Source organism: Octopus sinensis, linkage group LG4, assembly GCF_006345805.1.
Source record: "Octopus sinensis linkage group LG4, ASM634580v1, whole genome shotgun sequence".
NCBI lineage: Eukaryota > Metazoa > Mollusca > Cephalopoda > Octopoda > Octopodidae > Octopus > Octopus sinensis.
In genome coordinates, this window is record NC_043000.1 from 163,634,369 (window position 1) to 163,647,498 (window position 13,130).

General features: G+C 34.8%; 1 long non-coding RNA gene across 1 annotated transcript in view; it reads right to left on the reverse strand.

The window, feature by feature from the left end:
• LOC118763303 overlaps positions 1–8,091 on the reverse strand; it is a 102,273-nt gene extending 94,182 nt beyond the window's left edge. Inside the window, exon 1 of the long non-coding RNA XR_004999053.1 lies at positions 7,588–8,091. This is a non-coding gene — a long non-coding RNA (uncharacterized LOC118763303). The remainder of the gene's footprint in view (positions 1–7,587) is intronic.
• Positions 8,092–13,130: the final 5,039 nt, after the last annotated feature.

A 13,130-nucleotide genomic window follows, 5' to 3' on the forward strand; every position in this document is an offset into this window, starting at 1 on the left:
AGAGAGAGAGTGAGAGAGAGAGAGATGGATAGATAGATAGATAGATAGATAGATAGATAGATAGATAGATAGATAGATAGATAGATAGATAGATAGATAGACACAAAGATGCGAGGGGTGTTGCAAAGTTGCAGTCTTTTAGGCTATCGCGAAAGACCTGGTTGGAGACCCAGCCTTCTGAGTTCTTTTACAGGGCTTAGAAAATCTGAAAGACGGCTACAGTTAGTGTGTAAATCTGGGAGGGAAATATGTTGGTTTAAGTGATGGCGGGGATGATGATGATGATAATGATGATGATGATGATGATGATGATGATGATGATGATGATGATGATGATGATGATGATGATAAACAAGAAGAGAAAATTTGTCAATACATGTCATTCTTAGAATATGACCATATTTATTTGGGCAAAGCATTTTGCCATTACTTCAGGAAAGCTCGATTTCTAGATGACCATAATGGACTATAATTAAAAACATACCTCAAATTAAAATGGCGCCTGCCCTTGTGTTTCATTTGTTAATAAATACTACGCGATTTATATTATCTAAATGTATTGCAAAGCAAAACCCTAATAATACATCAAAATATACTTGATCGATTATAACAGTCATTCCATACAGATGTTATATAACTTCTATGGACCACAATGTTTCTATGCTGTATATTACCACTTATCTATTTTTAATGTCGTTCTAGAATATAGAACATGCATCATAATGGAGACTGATATCACAATAATAATAAACGCAGTAACTTTAAATTTGTTAGAATTTTATGATAATTCCTAGTAGCATATCTGGAAATGTGAATGGTGCAAGGCTCTGCCCTACAGTGGTTAGTACGATATACTCTGCTTCACACAGATATAACAAAAATTTTCAACAAAGCCAACCATAGTTTTGTATGTAAGATTATAACACTCTAACCACAAAACAACCCATAAATATTTCACAAACAATCCAACCCAAATTCACCTGCAGAGACTCAGTTGCTCTTTTCTAGAAAACCGGCATAAGAGAAGTTATATATATCACGAAAAAATATTTTAGCGTCTTTTCCGTTCTCAAACTAAGATATTTAACAGACGTAGAATCAAAGAGAGCTATTCTTGCTGTTACGACATCGTTACCTACCTGTAATTGTAATGTACCGTACACTTGTCCAAGTAATAGTAACTGCATGGCTAAATCATTGGTTTATCATGTTATAATGCAGATAGATAAAAAAAAAAAGAGCACAGCAGAGCAGAATGACTAAGAAATTCAAACTTTATCTCAAAAATGGGATTTTCACAAATTTGTAAACACGTTTGTTTTAAAACAATCTAGCACGGCTGCATTTAAAACAAAATGAAACATTTACCATAGGCATGTGTCTCACCTAAATCTAGGAAGTCTTCATTATATTCCAAGACTTTCATGCATTAAACAAAAGTTTTGCATTATCATTTTCCTACAGTCGCACTTCTAAGTATTGACTTACGATTATATTTCATATCTTCTCTTAACGCTAGATTGTGAAAATGCTCCTCACAACTATATTCTAATCACAACTTAATCGCTATACTAAAAACTTTTTAATTAACAAATTTGTTTTATTTTATGTAAGAAGCAAAATATTAAGAATTAGAAATTAAACATTTTCTTCAACTTAGCTTAACTTAGAAGAGATTTTCCAGAAGCAAACCACGTGGTTAAAATGCTCTGGCCGCTTTTTAAAAATTACCCACGAATAAATGGCGGATAGCACAATCTCATCCCAGCGGATGGTACAATGGGAAATAGAAGCTACAATTCTTATGTCCACCCAAAAAGAGTATGCTAAAACGGGCTCACGAAACTTGTTTGTAGTAAAAACATCAAATGTAACTACAAAAAGAAATTTTTCGCAAGGCGGATATGTCCTGGAAGTATTATTACCCGCATGTAGGAAATTCCTATCTTTCTCTTTTCTTTACAACTAAGCAGCTATCCCTTTAAACTATTCTCTTTCTTTCTAAAAAGAAAATCTTTGTAGGATGTTGAATAAAGGCTTAATTAAACTGTGTCTCGAGTTATTTCGTGCCGACGATTTCAAAGGGGATTGAAACAGTACTACAGACAACTACCAGTGACTAAAAGCTTTAAAAACCTTAGGAGCATTATTTTATTTTATTAAGAAAAAATTAAGAATTAGAAATTTAAAATACAAGTTCTTCAACTTAGTTTAACCTAGAAAAGATTCTCTCCTGTTTAATTGTAAAGTAAACCACGTGTTTACTTTTTATAGCTTTCAGTTATCTCCTCTACACTGCTTGACTAAACTCCCCACCTCCACTGTACATTCATCTGAATAGTATTTTAATGTATATTCTTGAAATAATTTTTCTTCCTTCACCCTAATCAGCTTTCTTTTAATTACACGGTATTTCCATCTTAACATCAACGCTCCTTTACTCATTTTAAAAATTTTATTTAATTTTATGAACATCGAATATACATAGTCGTTCATTTTATCTCCTCCCCCATTTTCTCCTCCTTAACTATTTTGTTTAATTATTCAAATATTTCCACTCCATTTATTTTCACTATGTTTTATATTCCGTTCTTCCTAATCGCCCAAACATCAGATGCCCAGGACTCGAAGCAACGATTTTTGTCCTTTCAAGCTTCCAATGAAATATTATATAACGCTGTATGTCTTGTACTGAATAATTTCTGTTAGCTTTGTTTGCATTCAACTGTTTACACACATACATGTGTACATATGTACAAATATATATATATATACATAATAACTATAAATGTCCATACGCGTGAGTTTTCCTGTGTGCGGATGTCTGCCAACCCAGACCGTCACTTAAAGAACATTATGGGCTTCAGCTATATCTCTGTCATTCAATATGCCTTTCACATTTTCAATGTCGATAAAATATACATGAGTACATATTTTATATACTGGTGTTCCTTTCATCGCTGCGTATTTTCTCCAAAACTTGGCGTTCTGCCTTTTCAAAAGAAAGAAATATCAGTCAATTATATTTCTAATTAACGACGGTATAATTAACACAAATTCCAGTTAACTATGTTTATAAATGAAAGGGTGGATGTTATGCAAGAAATGGTAGGGTGCCGAAAAAATTACTTTGTACTGTTTAAGTTTTGCTTTGATATAAACTGGCGGATCCTCATTTCCATTCATTCTTTTGGGATCGTTAGATTAACTCCTGTAATGTAGCGACATCTCTTCTGTGAGCAAACAGATCTATTACATGGAAAAATGCAAGCAAAAGAAATAAAATTCTTAAGATTATAAACCTGGAAAATTACAGGATAAGTTATTACACTTGGAAAAGTTCAGGACAAGTTATTATATCTGGTAAAGTACGGAACAAGAAAAGGTTTATTTAAAATATTGCAGCTAAGGATAAAATTTCAAATAAAGTATTTAGATTTAGAAAATATTTGCTTTTATTAAAACTAAACATTTTTTTTACAAGTTATTGCTTCTGTATGTTATTACTTCTATTAAAAATAAAAATAACTCAAAATATTTTTTGCACATTAAAACATTTTATTTTCTTGATTATTAATTAATAATCAGAAATTTGAAAATAGGTTATAAAAAATAATAGTAGTACATAATTAGTTAGTACAATAAATAGAATAATACATAAATCAGTTACATATTACAGTAAAATCTACCTATAACAACAAATTCCCAGTAAAATTTGCTTGAGTTATTGTCTAAGTTATTGCCAAGTTTTCACATATTTAGTCGTGACCCAATGCCTATTTTTTACATAATGAATTTGCCTACCATATATACTATTCTACTTTGCATAAAACTTTAGCTATATTAGTACTTCTGTTTCTCGTTTTTTACGTATTCTAGTGTGCCAATATTTTAACAAAATGATGGTACCTTTTCAATTATAATGTTGTGAATTAAAATCAAATAATTTTTAATATTCAAATTTTATCGTTAGCTGCAATATTTTAAATTAAAATGTTTTTCTTCTGTACTTTACCAGATGTTATAACTTGTCCTGTAATTTTCCAGGTTTATAATCTTAAGAATATTATTTCTCTTGCTCGTATTTTCCATGTAATCCATATTTTTTCCAGATATGCTATTATGCTAATTAATAACGTGTCAAATGTGTCATTTGCTGGTGTCGTTGATATTTTTCTTTACCTCAATGATGCCGGTGACACATATTAAAAGTCCCCTTATAGAACTGTATTCATAAAAAAAAATATAGAACTATATTTTCACCCTCAAATTTGAGAAACAAACACTCATAACTTTTTTATTTTTAAAACTTCATTGCATGAGATTGATTCCATGAAATTCTTCGAATTGAGCTCTTTCATTTAAGCTTAATTAAAATATAGTTTGGTTTTAAATAAAAAAGTTAATTATACTTAAATCCAATATTTTGATTGATTGATTGATTTTTCGTGATATTTTGCCTCAGTTTTTTTTAAATATAAATTTTTGTTGCATGGGACCAAAACTATAAAATTCTTCATGCTTTCTTTTATCATTGAAGCTAAGATAAATATATTTTGCTTTTAAAATAAAAAAAAAGTTATTTTGATCTAAACTTGATCGGTGGTGTTGCTTACTCACCTATAACGTTGCTACAAATTTTGATGTAAACTTTTTTCTACTCGATCAAATCTCAATTTTTAATGCCAAACTGTAACAGTTTTCAATTTGGTTAAGAACTCAATTAACGACAAGCTCTAAAAGATGCTGCGTGTGAGTAAAATGCGGCCTTAAGTATATTATTCAACTGCTACCGTAGTTGAATGATAAACACTTTGTAGCTATGACTATTTCGTTTTATGACCACGGATGCAATATCTCTAAGACAACGTTATTTTATCTGCCTCTCTCTTTTCTTTTTTCTGTTTTCCAAAGGCGATGTGGTAAGATCTGAGTGAATTCTGACTGAAGTTTAATATGGTGCTACTACTATACACGCATGCATTCTGGATCACAAACAAAGGAAAGCTACTCCACTGATTAGTGAGATTGGTGAAGTTGCTCACGAACCCACTTTAAACTCTGTTCTACGGCCAGTATGCCCTCGCTTTGTGCTTCTACCAATGTTACTATAATAGCTTCTGATTTTTGAATAGGGGTCGCTTCCTGTCACCTCCGCTGAAATATACATGGCCTACTCATGACTCCTTCGCTCATCAGTAAAATTGTGTCCACAACACCTAAATTCGCACTAACTTTTGCGCCTATTGCTTCCTTTTCAGAAGTGTGGACTACCTGGAACTTCCTCCTTGCAGCCATTGACGTGGCTCTTCGAAGACCAAGGACATAATGTCTTCCTTCAGACCAAGTCAATAAAAGATATGTGATGCTCTCCGTTTCTCTTCTGTCCTTATTTTCTTCCTCACCCCAATTTCTAATTTGTGATTTACACCTGTCCAAAGGACCAATTATTGCCTTCTTATCTTCTCTATTTATGTTTGCATACCTTAGTTTCAGTTTAATATTATAACTATTTTGATTTTTATGCCTATATTTGTGTTGTTGATGTTGGTGATTGTAGTATGATGGTGAGCTCCAGACTGCTCCCATCGAATCGATCTATGGTTAAAGGTCTTCCTCCCGTGACTAATCCAACTTTTTCAGACATAGAATCTACAGACAAAGAGAAAGTGAAAGAGAAAGAGAGAGAGAGAGGGGGGGAAAGAGACAGACAGACAGACAGACAGAACGAAAGAAGGAAAGAAAGAAAGAATGAAAGAATGAAAGAACGAAAGAGAGGTGTTGTTCAGTAGTATTGATTGGGGTAATGGTGGCGATGAGGAAGGTGCCACAGAAGAGATATTTGTGTGTGTTTGTAATTATATGTATGTATGCATTATGTATGTATATATATATGCATGCATGTATATATGCATATATACGTATAATCACACACATTTCCAGAGCACAACAACGATATCAACAACAGTAACGGCAGCAAAAGCAAAAAACTACGATAATGAAGACGAACAAACAAAATATATATGAAAGATTCGTAATGAAGAGAAAAGGGAAAATATCTCAAGCAAATGCTGAGAGGGTGGAGGTAGAGAATGTCGGTAGATGGGGATGGTGTTTGTGTTGAGGTCATATAATAGTTGAGGGGGATGGATGAGGTTGCGGGGGATAGAGGAGGTTGAGGGGGATGGAGGAGGTTGAGGTGGGTTACACTATACAAATTTACTTACCATCGAATTTACTGATTCTCGTCTGGGCAATGAAACGTTTGGTATTCATTTACATGTCTTCATGTATGTATAAGTAAATATACATCTGCGCGCGCACTTGCTTGCGTCTCTGTGTATGTACGTGTATGTGTGTGTGTGTGCGTGTGTGTATGCGTGTGTTTTGATAGAGTAGTGTATATAGTAAAGTGTAGTATTGTAAAGGAGCTAACGGACTGGTAACATACATACATATATGACGACATACAATATGATAACAAACACATATGATAACATACATATGTAATAACATACTTACATGATAACATATAAAAAGGTAAATATATATCCGTGTTTTTATGTATGTCGTCTGTGTGTATACGTGTTTGTGTGTGTATACGTGTTTGTGTGTGGATCTGTATTTATGCATACATTCTAGTGTGTGTAGTAGAATAATAAGATGATAAAAAAGGTAGTAAGCTATTAATATAGTTTCATGTTTACACTTTTTCTCTTTTACTTGTTTTTGGCAGCGGACTACGGCTATGTTGGTACTGCTTAGTATATGTATTTAAGTATTTCTATCTATCCTGTTGATCACAGTACTTTTTTTATAACTAGCAGTTAAAATCTCCATCGAATGACACACGACTGTCTTTACAAAGGAAGGACAATTGGAGAATGAAAAGTTATGAACGTCAGAAAGATGGGATGGTCACAGCATGAAGATCCTTGATCTTGGATCGGTTCGATTTCGACTGACATATCGCTGAACAATATCAAAAATAAAGGCAAATATGATGACAACAGAATAAAAGTAACATATAGAATAATGGTTTTAAATTTTAGCACAAGGCCAGCAATTTCGGTTGAGGGTGTAAGTCGATTACATTGACCCCAATACTCAACTGGTACTCATTTTATCAAGCCCAAAAGGATGAAAGGCAAAATCAACCTCGGCAGCATTTGAACCTGGAACATAAAAACGGACGAAATGCCGCTAAGCATTTTGTCAGCTCGCTGTCTTAAATATACAAAATTATTTAGAAAATAATATACCAGTGATTCAGTTATTATAAAACCTACTATGGCAATGAAAACGAATACAATAAGAGCAGTTACAAAATGAAAAATAATAATATAACGGCTACAATAATATAACAACAATAAAAACAACCTAAACAATTGAAAACAACAAGAGCAAAAATACCAGCAATAATATACGAATGATCGCTGTCACTATAACAACGACGACAAGAAATGAAAACGTTAAGATTCCTGATGTCAAATGTCGTATGTGTCGAAGTGCTGATTGATATACATCAACGAATGATTGTGATATCAGGGTCAAATATAATCTCTGTCGACTAGTAATGTTTCTTACCCTCTGCCCACTCGTTTTCCCATCAATATCCTTTATTGCTCTTCTAAGATCGTGTTGTCTTTGTCTCTCTCTTTTACTCTCGTTCGTTTCTTTGAGAAAGGTGAATACGGTTTTTAGGTAAAGGAACAATGAAGAAGCATGTTATCATCCACCCAACCTGCAACGAAACTAGGAAAAACAGCCGAACGGTTCTTATAAACCAAAGGGAAAAGCAATTGAACCGAAGTAAAAATTCCTCCCGCAAACTGTCTGCAGTCTTCTCCACTAAGTTCATGTATAAACCAGCATCATCGTTATCATGAGCATTAATACTTCTACGACTATTCAATACAGATTGTGGCGAGCGACTTGTGCATGATATGAATGCGAACTTCGTGAGTACGCGTAATATGTTACTGGAGCCATTTTAAAACCATTTAGAATTCATATCAAACTCCTAAGGGCGCAGAAGGTGTTCGCTTATTTCAGAAACGATTACAATGAGTCATGATGTTGTTGATGGCGATTATGTCATCAATGACACTGTCTTAGTTCTCGTCATACATCGTACGCCTGTGGCGAATTGATGACACCACAATGAAAGTCTTTACGATTAAGAAGGACTTTTCTAGCTGTTTTATTTCATTAAATTTGTCATGAAGACAGTACTTCGATTGGGTAGCCTTGTGGGCTGGACAAGACATTAATGAAATGAATGATAATGATACAAGGATGATAAGGATGAAAGAAGACAGAAAGTGCCCGCCGACCCTCTGCTTCTCTATAACATTGTTCTTTAACAATACATTACATGAGGCAATGAACCTTTTGCAATTCGTCTATAATGACAACAATATTAATCATTACAAATATATACATATTTCGGCGCTAAGCCTATTCTTCTTCGCCCCCGACCAGGCTGTGAGCTGCCCATAGGTACTGCTCCGGATCCCAGTTGGGGTCTCAAAAATCGACTCTAAACAAGTCCTTCGTAAAGGAGCCCAACACCCTGGACATGTTGACCTCCAATATGACCTTCGCAGTCACCTGCGAAGGCCAATTCGGATTTTCGGTCCAGGCTAAGGGCTCCTCCGCAACCGGCTCTTGATATTATGCATTCATTGTGTTCTTTGCTTTCCTTTTGATTTATTGCCCGCTGTTCTTCCTTCTTTGATGTCTTCCATACCTCTGTTTTTCCGAATATGGCTATGATATATGAGCTTTTGTTTTTTTCCCAATGCTCAAGAGTTGTCTTTCACCTACTTGTAACACCCATTCATTTGTCTCATGGTCCTTGTAAGAGACTCGAAACATTCTCCTATATACCCACATTTCGAACACATTCACGACGACATTACGATGATAATATAAAACGACAGAGACTGCGCGCGCCAATCGCGTCTCCTTACTTATTTTATTCAGATAGTCGTGAGTTTTTGCCTTACTGGAGCTGTGCATGCTGTATAATTTTGTATTTTTGTATACTATGAATCAGTGAGCTTCTGGAAGCTGCTCTATACTAAGGATAACTAATCAACAACGCAGGAGGGAAGCTGCTTGAGACGATGCTAAAAAGTTAAGAGACATTTTGAATTAAAAAGAAAACGTTTCCGTTCAATAAGAAACATTAAATAATTAAGACAAGGCAGTTGTAATGTAGTCTTCTTGTCGATGTTTTTGTTGCTTAGGTTCATAAACTGGTCGAGTAGGGCTGTGATCAAAGGGATTCGTCTTTGATCAGACATAGTATATCACTGCTACTTCAATGTGTTGTGTATATATGTGTATGTGTGCAATAGTGTGAGTGAATGATTGCAATAACGTATATGTAAGAAATGAAAACGTTCCTTAATTCTTAATATATCACTGGTTAAATATTGAAAGATTTGCATTCTTTATATAACGTCCACTAGAATTCAACCGAGCAAAATCCATTCCTTTGGCAACCGACAAACGGCCAAAGACTGAGGAAACAGACAGTACGTGTAAATATAGGGAAATATTTCCCCTCACGAAAATCGATCTTATGTCTCTGAATCTCATAGCCGTAACCTTACCACCGTACCACGGTGCTCGCAATATTTATTAGTTATACACAGTCAAATAAACAAAGGAAAGAACATGCAGCTAGAAATCTCGTTATTTTCACTGAACCAGCCACACAACGACAACATGAAGCAGCAAGGGAGCTTCTATGTAGTCACTCGATCGGCTCAATTTAGTATCAAAAATGTTCTTCATCTCCATCAACAAACTTCCTACCGCTTTTAATATCAGGACCAAATGAGTCTGCAAGAGAGCTTGTACGAAGTCGCTCTGCACCGCTCAATTTAGCAGCCAAAACCAGCGGCAACAAAATCCCCCTCTGTCTTTAAAATAAAAACCACATGTTTTTTTTTTTAAGTTCTACATCTTCTGACAAAAGAGTAATTAGGTAAGTACACACACACATACCTCACCACACTCGTGTGTGTGGAGAGAGAGAGAGAAGGAGAGTGAGTGAGTGAGAGGGAGGGAGAGAGTGAAGGAGCTTAAGATATTACATCAACAAATTTATAGGTTACAATAATGGATATATATTTTGGTTCAGAAAGAAGACCAAAATATTGTTAAAAGCAAATGTTTTGCCGTTGTACACAAACCTTTTGAAGTGTTGAAATTATTCAGTGAACAAAAAGGAAACTGATATCTATGACCCTAAGACGATTAATAATAAAAAAGAATACGAGATAAACGAAGCCTATGCGCGATGACTCGACCTGTAAGAAATAGCTTCTAAATCTCTCTCATACCACACACTCTAATTTTACAGGAATAAATGACACATACACAGTGCCTCGAGTAAGAGTTGGGCGGTTTTTACCAAAGATCAGCTTGGATGCTGTTATCATGGGTCATAAACACCACACCAGACTTGCCATTTAAGAAAATCTGTTCTCTGGAATATCCTCTATGCCCAGGTTTTACGAGCAGGTGTTGAAATACGACTGTTTATATGGGACATTATAATGGTATCCGTCTCACCCGTCGTCTCAGAGTGTCTGCAAAGGTCCTGGCACAGCATCTTCCTCAGAACCAGCAAGTAAAGGAAAAAGAAAGAGAAGATAATCGCACTTCGAAACGTTGTTTGAAGGGGAGAGTATAATGAAATAAGCTTAAAGCTAGGTGTTCTTAATACTTGAGCATTTCATGTTCTTTTCCATTGTTTTAGACCACGTTATCTATTTGGAGAGCTGAGGAATGGTGTGGCTTTGTTAACCTTTATAATTCTTAAATCTAGTATTAAAGGTCTTCTGAAATGTAGATAAGGGCAAAATAAAAAGAGTGCTTCACAAACATGCTTCGTAGTATTTAGTTGCTGTTATGCCCTAAATTGGAACCACACCGAGGTCGAATCTTTCTGTCATCCCTCCAGAGTCGATTACAAACATACCAATCAACTCCTGGGATCAATTTAACCGGCGGTGCCCTTTCGAGACGGTGGTTTTTCTCTTATATTTCTAATAATATGTAGTCATATGTTTCTATTAAGAATCATAACAGCTGAAGCGGAATTGAGTAGCAGTTCTCTTTCTCACTTATTTTGAAAGAAAAATTTATATATTTGCAAAGCAGTTTAACATCAACGACTCTATATAGGTTTTCTTTTCCATCGCAAACAAGATCTGTTATGTATGTGGCTTGGCAGAAGTTAGCATAGAGATAGTCCACCAATATTCGTTGTATTAATTCGTATTTATTCAACAATAGATGCATTCTGTATAGTCTTTCTTACAGATGACATTGCTTATTGATGTAGTAGCAAAATCTTGCCGCATTAGAATGTAGTAACTTAATTACATGTCTGACTAACTGCCGATCACGTGTGTAGCATCCTCCGTAGAAAAGTAACATTATCAACATTGTCGGTCGCAACTCGAAGGCATAAAAGTTCTTCTGTTTCTTTATTATTGGGGAATTTTCTAAATATCTGTTGCTCTTGAATTGCAGAAGCATAACCAATGCCCATAATGTAATATAATGGATTGGTTGAGTTCAAAACAGGTTAAACTTCATTTAAAGTTAGCATCATCCTCGAGTGTACGGAAGACATACCCATACATAACATTTGGCTCTTGGTTTTGGCACGCTTGTCTATTTTGGTGGAGTTCACGTGGAGGATCAGCAAAAGTGAATTCTTCTTGAGGAGTTTGCTACCATCCTGTAGGATGTTTTTCGCTTCACGTTTACGCAATTTATTGAAGTATTTTTGTTTAACAGATATCTGGTTGACATTGAATCACATTTAAGCACTGTCTAAACCTATCTTTTCAACATTCGTCTTTTTAAATCTGAGACGGAGCCCTTCTTTATTTCTGTCGAAGATTCCAGTTGACGTCAAAATATATGGGTTCTAATACTTCTGGACGGATCTCTCCTATAGAAATGTGGCTCATAAGTATTAAAACGCATCTGATCTATAGACAGTTGTTGATATCAGTACTGATAACACAAATGCATTGCAGAATACTGTCTTGCTGTAAAAACTGTCATGTGTTTTTACAATTTGGTATATCCTTTGATTTCTCTATCTTTATTCACAACACATTCGTGTGGTATATTTTCGTAGGTAGTACTTGGATGAAACAGGGAAGACAGAAAGGCCATCGAAGCAAAAACGTTGGGTTTTGGAAACAGATTTTTTACGCTCAACTAACAAACATGAGCATATGACTATTTCTTTCTCTGCCAACTCAAGATCTTCTTACTAAAATTGTTTCTCGGCATTGAAAATATTTTTATTACATACCTTTAAACTATGTCATATCAATGTTTTTTTACAGTTGTTAATCCTAATATGACAGCTTAGACTTTTAAAAGAAATGACCCTGGTTTAGTACCAAAGTAAACAACGAACAGACAGGAATATTCCCTCTGTAAGATATTAACAGTAGAGTCAGTCGGATGACTTACCTTTACAAGGATGAGGATTGTGAGACAGGTCTTTCTAAGCCTTTCAATATTGATAAAAAACTGAGGCGACAAGCTGGCAGAAACGATAGCACGACGGGCAAAATACTTAGCGGCATTTCGTCCATTTTTACGTTCTGAGTTCAAATTCCGTTGAGGTCCACTTCGTCTTTTATACTTTAGGGGTCGATAAAATAAGTACTAGTTGAACACTGAGGTCGCCGTAATTGAATTAATTTTCCCATAAAATTGCTAGTTTTGTGCAAAAAAAAACAATATCAAAACTCACTTTTACCAAGTGTAAGCCCCAGTCATAAGTAGGAAAGAGAATCGAAAGACTTTCTGTAATCAAGCTATACTGCCACAAGGTTCTGTAGTGATTTTTGTTTCTTCAAAAGTGGTTTCCCACGCACCAACAAGCCTTTTTTTTTACCACCTGTTTCCTCAACATACATGACTAAGTTAGACTCGTAATGATGTAGAAAGAGATGGTTGAGAAAGTAAGTGTGAATTTTGTATTGCATATTTAAGTAAACATTTTTCTGCAAAACTTTGTATTTGCTTTTTGCTACAAGATTTGTCCGTGTAATAGAAAGTAAATTTGATACGAAAAT